The sequence below is a fragment of the Oryzias latipes genome, chromosome 15 (assembly GCF_053564925.1).
Source record: "Oryzias latipes strain Hd-rR chromosome 15, Olatipes_Hd-rR_3.1".
Classification (NCBI taxonomy): Eukaryota; Metazoa; Chordata; class Actinopteri; order Beloniformes; family Adrianichthyidae; genus Oryzias; species Oryzias latipes.
Genome location: NC_136251.1, coordinates 8,088,332 through 8,109,990, shown reverse-complemented (window position 1 = coordinate 8,109,990; position 21,659 = coordinate 8,088,332). Strand labels below are relative to the sequence as shown.

The 21,659-nt window shown below is 41.6% G+C and overlaps 1 protein-coding gene across 2 annotated transcripts in view; it reads left to right on the top strand.

Annotated features, from left to right (window-relative positions):
• LOC144984062 (uncharacterized) overlaps window positions 1–12,143 on the top strand; it is a 55,978-nt gene extending 43,835 nt beyond the window's left edge. The window contains exons 3-6 of one of the 2 annotated variants that reach the window (XM_078931441.1): window positions 1,577–1,622; window positions 2,182–2,877; window positions 7,196–7,276; window positions 7,353–12,143. The gene's annotated coding sequence lies outside the window, so the exon portion shown is untranslated. Of the gene's footprint in view, window positions 1–1,576; window positions 2,878–7,195; window positions 7,277–7,352 lie in introns of both variants that reach the window. The other variant, XM_078931440.1, reaches the window with a different exon arrangement.
• The last annotated feature ends 9,516 nt before the right edge of the window (window positions 12,144–21,659 follow it).

Genomic DNA, 21,659 nt, shown 5'->3' with positions numbered 1-21,659 from the left:
ATTTGTACTTCACGTGAGATAACTATAAATATTTTAGCCAAACGCTTGTCAAGAGTTTGCATGGCATTTCCACTGTATTAATTTATTAGGATTTCAAGTAGGAAAATCTGTGTTTGTGTAATTACAAGCTAATGCTACAAACACAAGATTGAAACTGACGACTGTTTTAACTCTGGAGTTGTGCTGCAGACTCATTTTGAGAAAATGGTCGTACACCTTCTTTTGATTTGATCTACTTTTACTCATGGCACTGCCAGGAGTGAACTAAACACTAAGCTTCAGAAATTACCTTTAAACTGAAGTTTACATCCAGGTTATGTTTTGTGGCCTTTAATACACATCAAATGAAGTGGACTGTCCGTAAAAACAAACGTTGCCTCTGTGAATGTGCCCCAAAACCCCCCAAAAGATCAGCAAAGACATGTCAAAACAAAGCAAATATGGGAAAAGAAAAATGTAGAAATGAAAAGGGGTTAGTGCACCAAAGAGGTTTAATGAAAGGACAATAGAATGGTAAATGGCGTATACTTATATAGCTCTTTCTACCTTCTTACGAAGGGCCAAAGCGCTTTACAGTCACAGTCCTATTCACCCATGCACACACACATTCACACACTGATGGCGGCTCTGCTGCCGAACACTGGCGCCAACCTCCCACCAGAGGCAAGGTGGGGTTCAGTGTCTTGCCCAAGGACACTTCGACACATGGCTGTGCAAGGCGGGAATCGAACCTGCAATATTACGATCATGGGTCGACCGCCCTACCGCTGCACCACGGCCGCCCCCATCAAAGAATCAAAGTTAGACAAAAAATGAAACAAAATCCACTGAACCTTTCTTTGGTTGTTCTTGGACATGAGAGCATTTAATAGAAAGACTGGAAAGATACACCAATTTCTGTCTTAAATCATTTTTTATCTTTGTCTATTTTTCTACTTATTCTCTAAGTTGTCTTACAGCTCAATGAAAGCCATCGAGACAGACAGACTTATATACCACCCTTGTGTCTGCCTTGAATGTTTACCTGAAAGGATTAAAAGTCTGAAGATTAGCCTGCCACCTCTAAACGCCGCATGTTTACTGCATCAACAACAGATATGTTTTGACTGAAACGAATAAAAAATGAGAAAGTGTTGATTTATGTGTTCTTTGGTTTATTCATACTTCTGCTGTGGTTTGAACGTGGTTTATTCGTGATACATCTGTGAAAAATTCAGATAAAGATCACATCTTTTCTCACTTTTTCTACGTATATTCATTCACGTATGACCAATTTATATTCATGCAATATGCGCAAAATGTACATAGTGGCTATGTGACATGGCCTTTAAAAAGAGCTGCTGAGGAACCACCAAAAAATACACATAAAGAAGACGGAAAATGTACCACGCTGAGAGCAAACAGTCTGTGAATCTCACTTTAGAGTCTGCCTTTATTGACTTCTGAAGGGGCGGCTGCAGGGAAAGACAGAACTGGTGTGTCACACAGCAGTGGAAACAGGAAAAAGCTAATATAGAGAATAATATGAGCTGAATGCCATGGTTGTGTGTCTCTAATCTTACTTGTGCTATTTCAGGTGAATTGCCACAGAGGACCAGCAGGTCAGAAGGAAAGTGGCAAAGGTGACTCGAGGAGCAGACATTTCTCCTTTTTGTGATTTTAATAATCATGATGAACTCCTTAGGCTATGAGAAAGTATGAGCTCTGCAAGTGTTTGAGCCATGCCTGAAAGTACTAATGAGACCCTACCATTGCAACACACTTCACATGCGTGGTTGCACCAAAATACAATAAAGCAGAAACACAGTGTCATGATTAACACGGACGTGTTTGAGTTCATTTAGGAAGAATGAGAGATGCTCCAATGAAAATCATGCTTTTGGTGTTTTTAACATATTCTTGTGGTATTTTTGTCAATATACAGGACATATATAAAGATTAAGCTTAAAATTGCATTTCGGAGTATTTATTTATTCAAACTGCTTGTATTGTAGATCAGGGGTCCCCAACCCCCGGGCCGCAGACTGGTACCGGTCTGTGGGTCATTTGGTACCGGGCCGCACAGAAAGAATAAATAACTTGCATTACTTCTGTTTTGTTTATTTTGGAATCTGAAAGATGTTTTATTTTGAAAAATTGCCTGATTCTCTGTTCCATCCGTCTATGTCACTCTTGACGCAGGCCAAGGCGCTCATCTCGGTCACGCTAAAATAAAACTCAGGAGCTCGCAAAATGAGTAAAATACAAACATCTTTGGAAAGTTTCTTTGCAAAGGGGAAAACGCTCAGCCAGGAGACAGAAGAGGAGCCTTCAACTTCCAAAAAAGGAAAGCTACATTTAATCGACAGTATTTCTTTTATGCATGTCACAATAAAAGCTCAGAGTTTTTCTTGTCACGTCTCTGTTCCTCCTTCATCGTAGTGTTGCTACAATAATCGTCCGTCACATCTTAAAGACTGGTCCGTGAAAACCGGTCCAGGGCTTCAAAAAGGGGGCCCATTGCTGTAGATGACTATATCCATGTACGTCTTCATTTTCCTCGTCTAAGTTGATATCTGGCTCAGAACTGTGCGACTGGAAAGCTCCGATATTGTTTGTCATGTTTTTTTGCACTGCTAATATTAGGTTTGGGTTGTGATAGCCTGTAAGCTAGTGGAGAGTGTGTAAACAGATGGATAACTAGAGGTGGGGGCAAGCTTACTCTGCGCCAATGGCCCCGCCCACAACTCAGACTGGGAACTCTTCATGGTGCCAATCTGTTTTGCCTTTGAAGTGTCTTTTCTAAACCCCATGTGTACTGTAAAACACTTGTTCTGCATCGATGAAATATTTTTGATCCATCTCTAATGAACCTTCAGAGGTTCCTCAGAAAACAAGGTAAGACTTAATATCTTAAATTTTGAGTAACTGTGCAATTGCAATTATCTATCATCAAGATATACTTTTTATAAAGCTGGTGATAGCACACCAGCTATATCTGCCAGCTATATCTCTGTGTGCTTCCGTGCATGTGTAGGTTTTCTCACAATCCAAAAGAATGTTTTTTTTTGTTGTTTTTTTTTACAGTAGGTTGGTTGGTGATTCTAATGTGTCCATGGTGTGGTTGTCTGCGTTGTGTGTGGAACTCTGTGTGGCCCTGCGATGGACTGGGGACTCTGCAGGGCGTTCCTGCTTTAATTAAAAACTATCATGCTCAGCTCTAGTTTCTCCATAACCCTGAACTTGAATAAGCAGGTATAGGTATAACAATCAGGAGTGAGCTTTTTTTGGAAGTCCACAACACTACAATTTGATACCGGGCTACACAAAATCTGTCAATCGAATGTGAGACGTGAGACCACATACTTTTATGGAGGCATCTGATTGGTCAGTCTATAGCTTAAATGATCTTCACTACAGAAAAAATGTGAAAAAATGAGGATCATCAAGAACATGTTAAGAAAAGGTATCAGAGCAAGAATATTTATTCAGACAAATGTAAAGATTGAGTAATAGCTGTTAATTTCTCTATTGGATTTTAGCTTCTTGGAACCAGCATTAAACAAATATGAACGCTTGCAGATTTGTTGTGTTATTTTGTTTTTCTGCCTCCCCATATGACAAGGGGCAGTGTGTATGGGCATACAAAGGCAGAATAGTCCCCAGGGGGTCACCATGGATCTGCCAGAGATGGAGCAGAGCTTAGACTTGATTCCAACTTTTTATTTTGCAATGAGGATATAAAAAGAGCTTTGAATGATCAGAGTGGAGCACGATTGCCGGTAAAGGACAATAACAGACACTTTTCTTATATTGACCAGTTGTGCAACATATCTGTCCTTCCTTTTCCCTCTCAGTTTCTTCTCATTTGTGTCCTTTTAACCCTGACACACACCGTATGTTGGTTATTCCCATTTATGGTCAACACAGTATTGGCTGCCTTCCACACAGCCAATTAAAAATGCCAGATGAGTTGAAGCGTGTCCTTTAGAGACTGAGGTCACCCCAGCAGTCAGCGCTGTGGCAGACCTCATCATAATACACACTTGGCCAATCATCTTGGTTCACCTTCATTAGGGATGCGGTTAATGTCAGGCCAGCATCTGACTACTCTGTAATGTGTTCTGTCAGACTCTTCCACTCCCTCTCAAAGAATAATAACACTGAGTCACAGGAGTTCTCTGGTGCCTCCTTCCAATTAATTGTTTAGTTTGTCCAGGTTAATAAATAAGATCCCCAAACAAACAAATAAACATCTGGACAAACATCTGCCTCAGTGGTCATAGTTTACCTCCTGTGATTAGGCTCTCTTTGATTAGGCTAAAAGTGGAACATTTAAAGTAAAACCTACTACATGAAATAACTGACAAAAAGTATTTAACTTTTTGGATTTGAGAATTTTTTCTTTTTTAAACCAATTGATAAAATCCAAAACATAATGTCTAATATAAGTGTTTTTTTAGCTATAAATTATGATCCGTTGGGCAATTTGGTAAATTTTTGTTCACAGCAATGTTAGCTTAAACTGCAAAAGTACTGACATAAATGTTCAGGGAAAAAATATATCTTTACCCACTGTTTCAAATTTGATCCACATATTTTTTTTGAACATGGTGCAAATGTAATATAAAGATTTCAATATCAACAAAGCGTGTAGTATTTCAATACAGAAAGTTGTCATCTAATAAAATGAATAACATTTTACAGTCCAAGCGCCTTATATATGGATTAATTCTGGTTGTGTTTACTGATCCTGCAGAAATTTGGAGAGGGACACAGCGCTCTGTAAAAACGTCAAACTGTTTATTTTTAAAAGCTGCAAACAAGGTTGGGTGTTCTTGTGAATACGCTAACATAGCTAATATGTAGCGTTGTCAGAAGGTGTTAGGTGCGTGTTAGCAATAAGGTTTAAAGTTACAGGTATGCGGTTAATGCGGCCAAAGCTTTTAACGTGGCTAACATGTAGCAGTGTTGGACTGTGTTTTTTGTTGGACTGTGTTAGTAACAAGGTTGGGAGTCAGCATGTTCACAATAACATTTGTTTTGATTCTTTTGTCTCGCTGAATGTGCATTATAGTTTGGCACATTGGCAGATTTGAAAAAAGAAAATTTGTGATGGTGCGCCTTATAGTGTGAAAATTTCTGTACCCATATTCTTCTTGATCAGTCAGTTTTGAGCCATGCTGCCCGCTGAAGTAGAACTCTTATGCGCTTATGTGTTGAAGTACCAGGACATCTCAATGGATCAGTACTTCTTCAGGAGGTGTTGGTGCATATGCTGGCATGTTTGCATGTGATGCTAGCTTTGATTTTCAGACCTGTTCTTGGCTCACAGCAGGCGCACTCTGAATTGCCGTTCATTAATCTGACTATTTTCTGTTACCTGTACTTTGAAACTATCAAGCAAATTATACTCAAAGATCAGAAGAATCCAAAGGAAACAGCTTTTTTGCTGAGCACAAACATCACAACTGTGGAGAAAATAACTGGTTGATGTTCACACTGGCACCCGCTTGTATTACTCACAGTTCATTATTGATAGGAATTTTTTTCCTGTGGTCTTGAAATACTTTCAGTGTGTAGGAGGAAATATTACTTGCTAAGAGGCTCTGTTGGAAATCCACAACATGATTGCTGGGCAGAAATTGAATGCAGGGCTTTATTGCAAGAATATCTTATGGCACCAAAAGGTTTTGCGGGCATAAAGGAGTAATAAAAGTAGAATTTTGTTGTGTCTAAAGCGTTGTCAATTCCTGCAGCAGTTACAAAATGATGCATAAACACCAAACTGGGTTTTTAAGTACATTTAGAGTGCCTGACTGTGTAGCACTTACCAGGATATGTGAAAAACAAAGTTTAAATTTACATAACTAACACTGTGACGAGGTGACAACTTCACAAAAAAATGGATGCTGAGTGTTGACTTTACACTAAATCTAATCCAAGAGGTTGAAGCTCCTTCTAACAGCTAAAATATTTAACATTCCTGAAATTCTAAGATGTTGACTGTACTGTGGTCCAGTTGTAACTGCTCTCGCCTCACAGTGAGCAGGCACTGGTTCAAATCCCAGCTGGGTCCTTTTTTCTTTGTGGAGTTTGTATGTTCTCCTCATTCAAGAGTATAGGATTTATCCCATAGTCCAAAAACATGCTTCATAGGTGGTGTCTCTATTTGCCCAATAGTTGCTGGGTTGGCACCAACACTATGACCCCGAAAAGGATACAGTGGTTTCAGAAGAAGGATTGATGGAACACATACTTAAGCCTAAACAGTAGTTTTATTTAGAGTTCTATCAGAAAACCTGTGTCCTAATTACATCTCCACAAAATAGCACACATAAAAGTCTTATACGTTAAATGTAAATGATCACATTTTGCAATTTTCAAATGTATGAGGCATGGAAATTAAATTAGCTGCTAAAACAACAATCTGAATTTAGCTGAATTTATATCTGTTTTTGTGGCAACATACTGCTTCACCAAAATGCAGGAAATCCACCATGACTGTACCATAACATGCTTTTTCATATGCCAGCAGAGTGCCACAAAAGTGTGAAAAATCTTATTAGTTGTGTTGCACTTTTCTTAACATAATTACAGTTTAAAATGATATTTCTGTTTGTATTCCATACAGAAATGATCAAAATGGGACAGACGAAGGTTTATTTATGCTCAATTGTGTTAGTGTTGATGTGTGGTTGTGGTAAAAATAATTCAGGACAGCGTACCGATTGCGTCAGAAGCGTCCAGGTTTAATGTTGCGCCAATATACAGACTCGATCAGAGGTCCTATGGCATGATTTGAGCATCGGGCACGTCATGTCGGTCTGTCAGCAGCGCGATTTAGGGGATGCGGTCCGCACTTCGCTTCGCGACAGACGTTCAGGCTTCCACGGCGTGCGTTAAAAGTGATAATGCATCCTTCGTCGGCCATTAACCCTGACTTAACTTGATGTATTCTATACGAGTTTTAAAATCAAGGTATTTTGTGCAAAATGTTGAAAGTTTTAAATAAAAAGGATGTCGTCAAATTTGTATGTGTGTGTGTGTGTGGGGGGGGTTACTTGCCCAGTGAGTAAGTTAGTGTAGAACCGCCTGTCATGGTATCGCGAGATTTCAGATTGACCCAAGCGCTGGAACCCGGAAGGAGACTCAGAGACAGGAGGTAAGTTAGAATGATTTAATTCACTGTAAGTAAGTGAATGGTGATTTCCAGGAGGTGGCGTGGTGGCTGGCTGGAGAGCGATGGCATTGGAAATCCAAGAGCGAGACAACTGAGAAGAGGGACGGCGACCAGGTGAGTATCCGTGGTGGATTTTCCTGGGAGCGGAGCGAGAGGTAAAATTAGTAAAGCGAAACTTGGCAACACACAGGAGCATGAGCAGACCAGACTAAGCACCGTGGGAGGAACAACAAACTGGCGCCGAATGAAGATCCAGGCGCTCCTTAAGAAGGCGGCGGCGAAGATGAGGTAATTAAAGACAGCTGGTCGCGTCCAAAACAGAGCAGGCGGGGGAGGGGGAGGGTAACTGGCAGAGGCACCATGACACCACCACTGGCTTAAAATATAAAACAAAACCCAATGCAACATTTGAGTTTGTGTTGGAAGCTATGCATCACAGGAGAATACAAAAAAGGCACATATTATAATTTTAGCACAACAAAGATAAGTACAATGTTGAACATTTTTTTTATCAGATTTAGTACGGTTAAGTTTTGCTTTTATGCTCGATTAAATAGACTGGATTGAAGCTGATTTCCGTGAAATTGTAATTTCTATGAAACCCAGAGCCACGTCTACAATACTCCCTTTGTTCAATGATAGTTATGTGTCGTCGCTATTTTGAATATGAAGACATTAAAATTAGGATACAAGAAAAAGAAAAGCATTTTATCATGGTCTTTGAATTTACATACAGACCTGACTTATGATAGTTACTGATATCAGCAAAAACGAACTTCACATCCTTACATAGTCTGCATTGTTTGGGATTCTATTTAACTCCTTTGTATTGCCATCAGTCACCCACCTTCCCAAAATGAAACTTTATTGTTAGAAGTCATTTTTACTCAGTGTATTACAAAACAGAGGGTTGACAACCCAGTCAGACCCAGGCTCAGGAGTGTTAGTTTAACATTTTAATTAAAAGCTCCGTTGACATAGATGAGGACAGACAGCAACAGAGGAGCAACTTTATAATGTCTCCTAGTCCCCATGTCAAGTAGGTGGTGAGAGTGAAGGACTGAAGCAGTGCCAGGAGAGATGAAGAAGCTGAAGTCCAAAAGTGAGTATGGAGTGTTTTCATGAAAATAAAGTCTCTCTTGCACTTTGTGGTTGTGTTGATTCTTCTGGGAAATTGACAGAGGGCATGAAGAGGTCCGTAGTGGAAGATCCACAGTGAGAATCCATGACCGGAATAAAATACCAATCCATCCAGTAACAATGACCTAAAACAAAGCACAGGGCCATAAGCGGGGGGCGTTATTAAGGTCAATATCAGAAGAACTTGGTGTGGACTTGACTTAATGTGAGGCCTGGATGGTACAGAACAACCAATTTGATGCCTTTGGATCCTCCCTGGATCACAGAAAATGCCACTGATAGTCTTTATACACTCGCAAGAAACTTAAAATAACATCATTGACTGATTGACATCACATTTACTTTACATACCTTACTTACTTTAGATATTTACTTTACTTTTCTCTGTCATGTCTGTCTTCCTCTTCTTTGCTTTTCTTCCACCTCTGCGCACCAGGAAGTTTAGAACGTCTAATAATTTTGAGTGAGTGAATCTCAACTAGTAGACAACTTAGTAGGCTTTGTTATGGAGATTGATTCATGTGGTTTATTCTTTTCTTATTTTTTTATCTGTCCTAGTGTCACTTCCCCCAAAATATGCTCACTGTATACATTTTGTAATAAATGTAACATCTTTGTGAGGAACTGAGAAAATATCATTTTTTAACCCTTGTGCTACCTTAGATGACCCCACCCTTACTTTGACGTGTTATTCCAACCATGACAAAGGTGGATAAAGGTGGAAGATTTCATGTAATCCATGGACACCAGTGAAGATCACAAATCATTGAAGAAAAAGGTTCAGTGCACTGTCTAGTGGGTCTAGATGACCCAACTCCCAACATTAAAGTGCGTAGGATAGCACAAGGGTTACACCATTATATACAGATCAAGTCTTCTCAATACATAATTTGTAACAGTCAATAAAAGTCCAAACATTTTCACTGAGTTCACGTGTTAAAGTTTGTTAATGCTTAAAGGCATATAAATAAGGTCTACAGCCACTTTTACTCTTTTATCTCAGTTTCTTCCTAACAAACTGTATTTACCTTTTAGGGGTCATAGGTTCAGCAGATGAGGCCTTACTGACCAACTTACACAATTTGCTTTACAGAAAGAAAGCTCCATAACTCTCTTGCTCTGACATTTCTGTTTTTCTTTCAGGCTTTTCTGATCTTTATTGGTCTATTTTTCTACTTTTGTTATAAATACAAAGATAAAAGCACTTTCTTTCATCCAAACATTTTTTTTCGGTCTTTCTTTCCACTCCACTCCTCCACTTTGATATGCTGGAAGTCATATTTCAGCGAACGGTCTCATCATTTCTCAAAGGTCAGCTCTGCTGTATCACATAAAGCACATTAGAAAGGAAAACACAGCCGTAGGTAAAAACAGTAAAAGATGAAATAAGTAAACAGACGCAGATAGAGATAAAGTCAATAAGCCAAAGAGAAAAGTGAAAGAAAGTAATAAAGATATCCCACATGAAGTTGGAAAAAAGACAAGAAAAAGTTGACTATGCAAAATGATGATTTTTAAGAAGGATATGAATACATTCACACCTCACAATATATTTATTCCCCTAATTTCTCTTTCATATAAAAGGAGGAAAGCTCTCAAAGTCTGTCCTCCATTCATATTTCAGACTAAACTTTTTGTAAAGGTGAACTTAGTTTTTTCCTTAGAGGCAAGTTGGTAAGCAGAACACTTTTAGGAACTTCAAAAATAAACAAAGGTCCTACACATCAGTTGTTATTTTATTATGTAATACATCAAGTGAGCCAAAAAAGCTTGACAGGAGATCATTGAACTGAGAATGTTACTTGGAATTTAGCTGTAGTCTTCATTAACCAAGCCCTATACTCTGACCAATACAAAGTACTGCTCAATCACCAGAAGCATAGAATAATTCAAAGATTTGGACTGAGGACAAAAGAAGAGGTTATATTTAGTCAGAGGGAGAAGTTTCCTCAAACTACAAAATGGTGATGAACACAACATGCTGGCCCGTTTATGAAAGGGGTAAATTTGATCGCTGAAAAAAGCATAGGTCAGCAGGCATTGTTCAAAGCCATCATAAAAGAAGATGTGTGCCCATGTGATCTGGTTCATGAAGGGTATTGTTCATCTGCATAGATAATAAAAGAGATAGTATTAAACCATAAAACAGGTCCCAGAAGATCATTTTTAATCAGCTGGCCTGATCACTGTTGTGGTCCTAGTCATTAAATGAGGGAAAAATGAGGACAAAGGACAGAAACAACAAAAGAGCCAAGATGAGAGATGTAAAGAAGGAGAAAACAGCAGATAATTATACACCATTTCTCAACAGATGCTTCCTATAAAGAAACAAGATGCTGTGTGGATTGTATACATGATGTTGAGCATATGCCCAGGAAATGCCCTCCCTTGAGATTTTGACCAGTTTCTTGTCAAAAAAGTTTGTTTGTCACAGTTGGAGCTTGTTGAAGCTGCTTAGTAAATAAAGTATATATATATATATGTGTGTGTGTGTGTATATATACTGCATATTGCAGTCATAGTGGTGCGTTTTGCAAGAACAGTGATGTTTGTAAGTACATTTACATGGGTGGCAATGCCCAATGGCTCAGGTGGTTGAGCAGGTTGGCCAATGATTAAAAGGGACAGCGGTTCGATCCCCGCTCCCCCCAGCCAACTCTCATTGTGTCCTTGGCCAAGACACCCAGTGTGGCTTTACTGTTGTGTGAATGCAGTTGAATGTCCTGTGATGATTCATGCGACCATCAGAGGAATCATCTAGAGAGGTGGACATTTGCTCTGGAAAGGAGAGAATGATGGTTGTCTACAGGAAGTGGGTGTGTAAATGAGAGGAACTCAAGTGGAATAGTGAGGTTACATGGAGTGAAGAAGATGGACGACTTTAGAGAGAATGGTTGAAGCGAGTGGAAGACGTTTTCAGGTGTGATGAGTGCCTAAAAAGTGGCAGCAAGAATGAAAGGCAAGGTGTAGAAGACTGGTGAGAGGAGTAAGGCATTAAGAAATCTGTTAACTCCATTATTCTATCCTCTGCACCCCGCTGCTTCAGATGCTTAGTTATATACATTGAATCCTGGATACCACTTTTTTCCTGCTGTCTTCTTTTTTGATCTATTGGACTTGGTTCATTAGAACAATTGGCCACACCTTCCTGTTTACATCCTATAATGTCATGGTACATTTTGGTAAACACACATCTGAACACACCTGCCTGCTCACCTCAGCACAGGCATGCATGGATGTTTGATGTATGAAATATCTATATGTGTGTGTTGGTCTGTGCATTTATGTAAGTCGAATGACCTGTAGCACCAAAATAAAAATATTTTATTGAAAAAATGTAAAGTTCCATGTCAGGGCTGCGAGTGGTGTTGTGTTAGCCCTCTCGCCTCACAGCAAGAAGGCCTTGGTTCAAATCCTAGCAAGGTCCTTTTTGTTTCTCACAGAAGCAAGTCCAAAAACATGCTCCATAGGTTAATTAATATCTCTAGCCCTTGTGCTATCTTAGATGACCGCAACCTTACATTGACGTGTTCTCCCTACCATGTCAAATGTGGATAAAGGTGGAAAGATTTCATGTAATCCATGGACACCAGTGAAGATCACAAATCATTGAAGAAAAAAGGTTCAGAGCACTGTCTAGTGGGTCCAGATGACCCAACTCCCAATGTTAAAGTGCCTAGGATAGCACAAGGGTTACATTGCTCCTATGTGTGCGTGTGGCCATGCAACAAACCTGTTCAGGGTTTACCCATTTTCACCCAATAGTAACTGGAACCCCAATCAGGTGACCCTGAAAGGGATTAAGTGGGTTCAGAAGATGGATAAATGGAGTCTTCTCTTCTTCTTCTTTCTCTTTCGGCTTTTCCCATCAGGGGTCGCCACAGCGAATCATCGTTTTCCACCTCACTCTATCATGGACATCTTCTACCCTAACATTAGCCAACTTCATGTCCTCTGTTAAGACATCCATGTATCTCCTCTTTGGCCGTCCTCTCGCCCTCCTGCCAGGCAGCTCCATCTCCAACATCCTTCTACCAATATATCCACTATCCCTCCTCTGAACATGTCCAAACCATCTCAGTCTGGCTTCTCTGACTTTGTCCCTAACACAGACAACATGAGCCGTCCCTCTGATGTACTCGTTCCTTATCCTGTCTAACCTGGTCACTCCTAAGGAGAACCTCAACATCTTCATCTCTGCTACCTCCATCTCAGCCTCTTGTCTCTGTCTCACTGCTACCGTCTCTAACCCATAGAGCAGAGCTGGTCTCACCGCTGTCTTGTACACCTTTCCTTTGAGTCTTGCTGGCACTCTTCTGTCACACAACACTCCTGACACTTTCCTCCACCCGCTCCAACCTGCCTGCACTCGCCTCTTCACCTCTTTTCCACACTCCCCATCACACTGAACTGTTGACCCCAAATACTTAAACTCCTGCACCTTCTTCACCTCAGCCCCCTGTAACCTAACGCTTCTACCTTGATCCCTCTCGTTCAGACACATGTATTCTGTCTTACTACGACTGACCTTCATGCCTCTTCTTTCCAGAGCAAACCTCCACCTCTCCAGCTGTTCCTCCACCTGCTCTCTACTCTCACTGCAAGTTACGATGTCATCCGCAAACATCATTGTCCAGGGAGATTCCTGTCTTACCTCGTCTGTCAGCCTGTCCATCAGCATAGCAAACAAAAAAGGACTCAAAGCTGATCCTTGGTGTAGTCCCACCTCCACCTTGAACTCCTCTGTCTGACCTACAGCACATCTCACCACCGTCATACTTCTCTCATACATGTCCTGAACTACTCTGACATACTTCTCTGCCACTCCAGACGACCTCATACAGTACCACAGCTCCTCCCTCGGCACCCTGTCATACGCCTTCTCTAAATCTACGAACACACAATGCAGCTCCTTCTGACCTTCTCTGTACTTTTCCATCAACATTCTCAAAGCAAAAATGGCATCAGTGGTGCTCTTACGGGGCATGAAACCATACTGCTGCTCACAAATCTCCACCTTCTTCCTAAGCCTGGCTTCCACTACTCTTTCCCACAGCTTCATTGTGTGGCTCATCAACTTTATTCCTCTATAGTTGCTGCAGTTCTGCGTGTCACCCTTGTTCTTAAAGATCGGAACCAGAACGCTTCTCCTCCATTCCTCAGGCATCTTCTCACTCTCTAAAATCCTATTGAACAACCTTGTTAGAAATTCCACTGCTGTCTCTCCTAGGCACTTCCATACCTCCACAGGTACGTCATCAGGACCAACGGCCTTTCCGCTCTTCATCCTTTTCAGAGCCTTCCTAACCTCATCCTTTTCAATCTCTGCTACTTCCTGCTCCACAACAACCACAACCACAAGATGGATAAATGGAGTAAGATGCGTTTATGCCAGTTTTGGGCTTTCAGATTCAAAACTTACATTTATGTGTTTTATTTTCCATTTTTTTTTAACTTGTCCAGTCCAACAGCTGGGCAGGCAGATGAGAACTGAGGGCCTCTTGTGTTGGACATATTTTACTTTAACAACAGGGGTTATTAATCTTCAGACAAACCAAAGGTATGTCTGAATAAACCCCTTTTGTAATTGAGGCCAAACTTTATTAATTTCAATCATGTTTGAAAATCTTTGGTGTTGGACCGGACGGAAAAGGAAAGGAGGGAAGAAGAGAGAGGGATGTTAGAGAGAGAGGGGGGGGGGGGGGGTATGAGGGTGATAATAAGGGGGGGGGGGGGTAAGACCATGAAGCAGCATAAAGCAACAAGTTTACTGGTTGTTTATCATTACGGTAAGGTTCAAATGTAGTACAGAAAGGGTGGGGCCTGTCCACACACACACTCAAATGTTATCAACACACCTGCTAGCTGCAAAAATGTCCACATCTCAACATGTACACAAAACAGATGGTGTTCACACACGCATACTTATTTATGCCTTCAAACCAACTAGTGAAATATTTAAAATATATTGAAATATAATGAAATATTTCATTCATTCAATCATGCAAACTATTAGTGCAAAGGTGAGCTAAAACCTGTGCTCAGGTGAGTGTTTATGTTCTTCTAAAATGGATGGTGGAATGAGATAAGTAGGAGGGAGAGTGCCCAGCCATCCCCACACCAATACCCCCGCCGCAGCGGCAGCGGCAGCCGGAACCCTCAGGTAACAACCGCCCCCCGGGCGACCACATCCGCCACCCAGGCCAGGGCCAGCAGGACCACCGCAAGGCCCCCAAAGCCAGAGAGTGCAGCCCCAGCCCAACCAGGAGAGCAGCCCCCCCGCCGCGCCGGGAGGGCCCAAAGCAGGGCCCCACCCAAGAAGGGTGCCCACAGCCCCAGACGAGCACCAGGGCATCCCCCTGCCCCAACCCCAGGTATGAGCCAGGACCCCCCAAGGGAGACCCGCTCCGCCCTCCAGGCTGCCACCCACCCGACCCACAGTTGGTCCAGGAAGTAGCAAGGCAGGGGCCAGCTGCCCCCGCCCAGGAGGGAAGCACCCCGGGGAAAAGGGGGGCCCACGAGGGGTGTTGTAAACATGGCCCGACCAGGCTCGGCCACAGTTGGAAATTTGGCGGAGCCCAGCGCTCAGGGGCAAGGACCAGAACCCACCCCACAGGGATACGGACACCCCCGGCTCAGGTGTAATGTGAACCCCCTCCCTGCGCGGAGAGAGCACCGCCGGGCCCAGGAAACCGGCACCCAGGGGACACAACCGCCGTTGCCAAAGGCCCCGTACCCCCCACCAGGGAAGGGGTAGGGGACAGATGGTCCTTGGTCCCACCTTCCTTGCAAAATATGTGTGCGTGTGTGTGCATGTGTGTGTGCGTTTATGTTTGAATGTATATTTTGAGGAGTAAAGGGTGTGTGTACTAAGGGGGTGCAGTTAAAATTGGCGGGTAGGGCACTGAGGGGACATCTCCTGATTACTCACAGTGATGTCCCCTCACCCTCCCCACCAACGGGCCCTAAATGTCTAAGGTGCGATTAAAATTGGCGGGTAGGGTGCCAGGAGGACATCTGCTGCTTGCTTGCAGTGATGTCCAAGCACCCCCCCTACCAAGGGCCCTACATGTCTGAGGTGCAAATAAAACCGAAAGAGGGGGGGCCCATTCCATAAGGCAACCATGGGAGGGGGACCACTGCCAAGTAGCCCCCCCCCCCCAAGGCGCATCGCGGGCTAAACCCCCCAATTACGCTAACTCATATGCAGTCTTTTGGAACCGACATACCCTGAGTAAGTAATTTCAGGCAGATTTTAGAGTTCAGGGTTAAGGTCAGGGTAGTTTAAACGTGCTTTCTGGAATACCCCCCAGGACAAGAGGAGGGCAAAGACGAGACTTATATACACACAGAACTGACTTAGAATGATCAGGAGAGATTGGGGCCAGGAAGTAAAACTCGAAACACACATAGAAGAAACCTTCAAAATAAAACAGGTAACAGAACTCAGAATATAACGGAACAAAAACAGAAGCAAATTCTAAGACAAAGAAACCTAAACCATGACATTAACAGCTGTAAATGCTGAATTCCTGCGTCACATACATGTAACAGAAGAAATTAGATTTAAAGTGACTTTTAAAAACCCGATCCCCTTTCCTTTTAAAGGTCTGTGCATGGGACTTCACACAACTTCCATGTGTGTGCATGAGATGACTACTTATAGTAAAGATGGAAAACATCTGCTTTTGCTGACCTATAGCTCAAGTCCATTAAAAATGTGTTTCTGTAATTTTTAGGCAACGTGTCAGATACTTTCTAAATAACAGGCATTTACAATCTTCAGAGGATCTGAGGAAGCTGAACAAATACTTGACTTTGTACTTTTTCCTCTTGTACTTCTCAGAAAGCTTTCAGAACATCTGTGTGGGTGTGTTTGTATGTTTTTAGCCTTGAGTGCTCACACCAGCCTTCTAGCTTGACAGCAGGCAGACGTTGCTGCTGTAAAATGATGCCCCGAGGCTAAAATTGTGTCACAGCCACCTTCAGCCATGCAAACCTCTACTTTAGCCCCCATTATAGGTACACAACCATGCAGAAGCTGTGGTTTTTAGACACGGCTGTGAGCAACAGTCTTTTCAGAGGAATGCTTTCAGCAGCTAGCACTGCTTTGGTTGGTGTGAATGTTTTTTCTGCATCACTTATGGTCCTGTACTTTTTCACACAAATCAGTTCTGAGTCTATTTAGAACTGTTTTTATAGAAAGCAAAAACTTGTTAATTTCGTGATTTTTAAATTTCAGTTTATCAGGATAGAATTTGTGTTTTACCTTCCATATACTGCGTTGTTTCAATTTTTTCTGTGCAGTGTCCAAAGGTTTTGAAAAATGCTCCTAAAAAAGTAATGTTTTTGTTATTTTTGTTAATATAATATGTAATTTGACCTTATTTTTTAATATATCTCCTCCATCAACAGAACCCCCCCCCACACACACGATTTTCATCTGAGTGGGTCTTTAAGACATGTTTTGCCTATCAATCCCTTAAAAGTAAAAAAATAAAATAAAAATGCAGCTGCGACAGAAGGAAAAACATTTTCTAGGACTGTAAGTCTGTGCCAGAATGGAACTGTTTGTCTACGTGCTTCCATCCAAAGATGAAGGCCCTTTTTTGGGGGAATCGGTGGTTTCTGAAAAAAGACAGGGTGCTCAAGTGAGTACATAAGTGGGAGCTAAATGCTGATGTTGGCCTGACAGAAGCTGAGTGTCAAAATCTGCCCACATCTCAGCTTTTGGCACAGCTGAACCTGCGGCTGCAGGGCTCAGGTCTGACCTGGCGGTTGACGGCTTTGAGAGGAGCTGACAGTAGCTGTTGAGCTTAAAGTTAAAAGTGAAGGTAACAGTTTTGTCTGTGTTCCATTAGTTTTGAGATTCTTTTTTTTAACAGCAACTGTTCGGTTGTCTTTACAGAAAGAGAATTCTCTGACATGTCAACACGTTCAGGTTCCCAGGAGTGTGGCTATTGCACCATTTTGCCCACATAGTTTCTCCAGCTTGTAAAAAAATGTTTTTTCTTTCTTTTTGTGATCCAGGTGTTTAATCATATTTGTGGTGTTGCTTTCCCCTATACTTTCCCATGCTATGTTCCTGATCTTATATTGAAAAAAATCTGTGGAGATAACATTTGCTAAGTGACTGACCAAGTACAAGTTTGTCCTTGCATGCATCTGAAATGCAAATTTTCTTTAAAAGCTATGACCTTTATTTTTCGGAACTGTTTTTTTCTCCATTGGTTTCTGAGGTCTAATCATAGAAATATCCATTTACACTTTTCCTACTTTTTATTTTTCAGTTGCATACATTAACACTCATGGCTAGTTTCAGCCAATTAATTTTTCTTTCGGTGCACTGCAAAAGTAAATGTAAAGAAAATCTGCATAATCTAAATTGAAAGTGTAGAAATTCCACTCACAATACATTATTATTATTATTATGTACATAAGTGTATATGTGCAGGAATATACATTCATATGCACATTGTCAATACTAGTTCACCTTTTTCTAAACTAAAACTGTAGAATATACATGGCTTTTAGTGTTCTAGCCCCGCCCAAATCTCTACCTTTCAGTGACTCAACTGGATCAGGTCTTTACAACTGACCTTTAGCATCACTTCTCATTTGACTGCACATCAAAACAGACAAATGGCTCCACCCTACAAGTAACCATGATTACTTCTTGCAGGATTTATTCCTGTGAGCAGGGCTCATCTGACCTTGTCTTTAAAAAAATGATACAGGTGGTGCAATGCAGCTTCAGAATGGAAATCTGTTACTGACTTGTTTACAATACTCATTAAAATATTAAGTATTAATATTTTAGCGTTAACTTTAATTTTTATTCTGAGTAAAGTATTAACGTCTTCATGAAGAGTAAACCAGCTCTAAAGGCAGGGGTAAAAGTTAAAGTAAAGTTTTGCAAACAAGCAGTAAATGAAAAAAGATGTTTACGGAGCGAATAAAGTTTAGGCCAGTCTGCATTTTATAGATTTCTTGCACAAATGAGCAAAGCAGCTTCAAGCTAGTTTCAGTGTGGACTTACAGTCTGGTGAGTGATGTAAAATTATAGTCTTTTGACTATTTTTACTAAAAATAAATGTGACATGGCCCCCGGTTTAAGTCCCGGATGGGGGACCTGAACCAGAACATCAGTGGGGGACCTTTCTATGTGGAGTTTGCATGTTCTCCCCGTGCATGCGTGGGTTTTCTCTGGTGACTCCGGCATCCTCCCACCGCCCAAAAAAATGCTTCATAGGTTAATTGGTTGATCTAAATTGACCCTAGATGTGAATGTGAGAGTGCGTGGGTGTGTGATTGTGGACACTCTACCCTGCGACAGACTGGCGAACTGTCCACGGTGTCCCCTGCCTTCGCCTACAGGTGGACGGGATGGGCTCCAGCAGCGCCGTGACCCCAAAAGGGAATAAACGGAACAAGATGAATGAATGAATGTGACATCCTGAATGCATCTACTGATTTTACCATTTCTGACTAAAACTTTAACAAGTTTGACTCCTGGTATTTCCAGCCCCAACATTATTTTACCAGCATCAACCTTTTTCCTCCTCTCAATTTGTGTCCAAAGGATCTCAATCTGCTTCTCTGCATATATATCTATATATTTATATATACCCCTGAAACAATCCAGCACATAACTGCAGGGTGTAAGATGCTGGCAGGTAAAGCATACATGGAGCGCCACAATCAAGTGGCTGGAATAATATACAGGAACATGTGTGCAGAATATGGACTGGAAACCCCAAGGTCAAAATGGGAAACACCTCTGAAGGTGGTAGAGAATGAGAGGGCAAAGATCCTGTGGGACTTCCAGATCCAGACTGATAGGATGGTAATGGCAAACCAACCAGACATTGTAGTGGTGGATAAAGAACAGAGGAAAGCCGTTGTGGTGGATGTGGCAGTGCCAAGCGATGGGAACATCAGGAAGAATGGAACATGAGAAACTGGAGAAATACCAGGGACTCAGAGAAGAACTGGAGAAAGCCTGGAAAGTGAAGGTGACAGTGGTGCCTGTGGTAATTGGAGCACTCGGGGCAGTAACCCCCAAGCTGGAGGAGTGGCTACAACAGATACCTGGAAAGACCTCAGACCTCTCAGTCCAGAAAAGCGCAGTGCTAGGAACAGCTAAGATACTATAGGCCCTCAAGCTCCCAGGCCTCTGGTAGAGGACCCGAGCTTGGAGGAGAAACCACCCGCGGAGGGTGAGAGGGGCGTTTTATATATATATATATATATATATAATTGTACACACATACAAACACAACCCCAGCTAACAGAAAAATCATTTCCCCTCAGTCTTGTCTGCATTTCCTTTTCCCCTATAAAATACCATTTTCGTCTCTCAGCCACAGCGTAGCTCCCTTTTCTGATATGGACACATTTGAAGTGCTGAGCTGCATGCACAACCACAAAAACGCAGCATTTCCCTGTTTCTTTTTTCTTGTTCGCAGTGTATTTTTCATTCCTCACTTCTTCTAAATGGCATGAATTTTGAATTTTCCAGGCAAGCGTACAGTCAAACAGTCAAACTGTGTTCTTTGTGATAACCTGAAGGCACATTTCTGAGTCAACATGAAATCTGGGTTTGTGTTTCTGCTACATTCTATTATTATCACCCCACAAACAGTCATGAGGGAGTCACTGCAACGTTCTTTATAATTTGACACTCGCTGTGACTTTATGAGCCACAATTCTGTTGACTTTCAATTTGATTATGATTTTTTTCAAAGCCCCTTTAGTTTTTTTTTTGTTTTTGGTGTCCAGAGACTGGTGGCCTTTGTGCAGAAAGCTAGAATTGAAATTATTTAATTTTTTTGTGGTCCCATGTGGACTGCACCTGATAAAAGCAGTTTCGAGACTAGCTGAATGAACAGACACCTTTGGTGTTCTGATGACAATGGGCTGTTAAATAAGTAATTGATGAGAATAATAAGAAAAAAATTATTCCTCCACCTTTGGCTAGCTTTTGATTTAAATGTTGCCAAGATTTTGTGGTGAAATAGTCACAATTTTCTTTTATAAATGTACAAAAAAAAAAAGACAATTCTCAGAACCTTTTCATTTTTAAAATAATTGAAAAGCCCGAAATGTTTTCAGTGGATGCCAAACGGAGTTAACTTAGTAGAATGCAGTAATTGAGCAATAGTCCAAATTATAAATGTCCTCTACAGAAGACAAAATTGCATTGCTGGTAGTCAGTTAATTTATAAGAGAAGTGCTTCACAATGAAGTCCAATCATGGGTTTTGCTTGGCTTAATCTATATCTTTACTAACCAGTGCTTGTTTTAAGCTTTTGATGATTATTGTTGAAAAAAAACAGCAGAAAACAATAACAAATATAATTGTCATTTAAGGATAATCGTCTGAGTGCATTTTTCTTTCAGACTTCTATGTTTTAAAAAAGCTTTTACGTATCGAATTTAAATATGATCTAGTGATCTAAACAATGTTTGAGTTCTTTACTTTTACGAATACAGGTAGGTGTTAACTCTTCACACATTTCTAGGTTTCTGACAGTTTGTTGTCCCCTGTTGTTCCTCCCGCTTTTACTTTGCTCCTAAATTACCTTTGATAAGATTTTCCTCTTTGATGTTTAGGATTTGTATTCTTGTCAACATTTGTGTCACGGTGCCTGTCAGTTCACCTCCCCCCCTCCTACAGCTCTCACCACCTTGCTGATTGGAACCAGCTGATCCTCATCTTCTCATCATCCTGCCGGTCTTCATAAGGGAGCTCTCACCAGAATTCTACGCCAGTTTGTTATACTCACTCCGGTGCTTATGCCTGGCCTCTTAGTCTCAGCTAAGTTTATCTTGTCTCCATACTTACCACGTCTTGTGCTCACCTTCAGGTTCCTACCTTGGTCACGCTGGTTCCTCCCCTCCACGCTGGTCCTGCCGTCCTCGGCATCCACGCCTCGTTCCAAGCTGGTTTCCGCCGTCCTCGGCGTCCACGCCTTACCTCAAGCCGGTCCCGCTGTCCTCAGCGCCCAAGCCTCGCTCCCTCTGGATCCACAGTTCGACGCGTCTTCGTGTCGCCCCCTCCCCTTCATCTGCATCAGCTCAAAGGAAACACCAAGTTCAATCCACGGAGGAAATACGTCCACATCCCCTCAGAAACTTATTTACCTCTGGTAAAATAAATCCATTTAAAGTCATCCTTGCTGTGAGTTTTCTTCCGGGTTTCAGCATCTGGGTCTGCTACGTCTACGACGCCATGACAATTTGTTCAGACATTGGCATCTCTGCCAAAATCTAAAAATCTGTGTTTTCTGTGACATAGTTTCTGCAGGACAGCAGTAGTTCTGGGTGGGACTGTTGGCGGATAGTAAGCCTACAT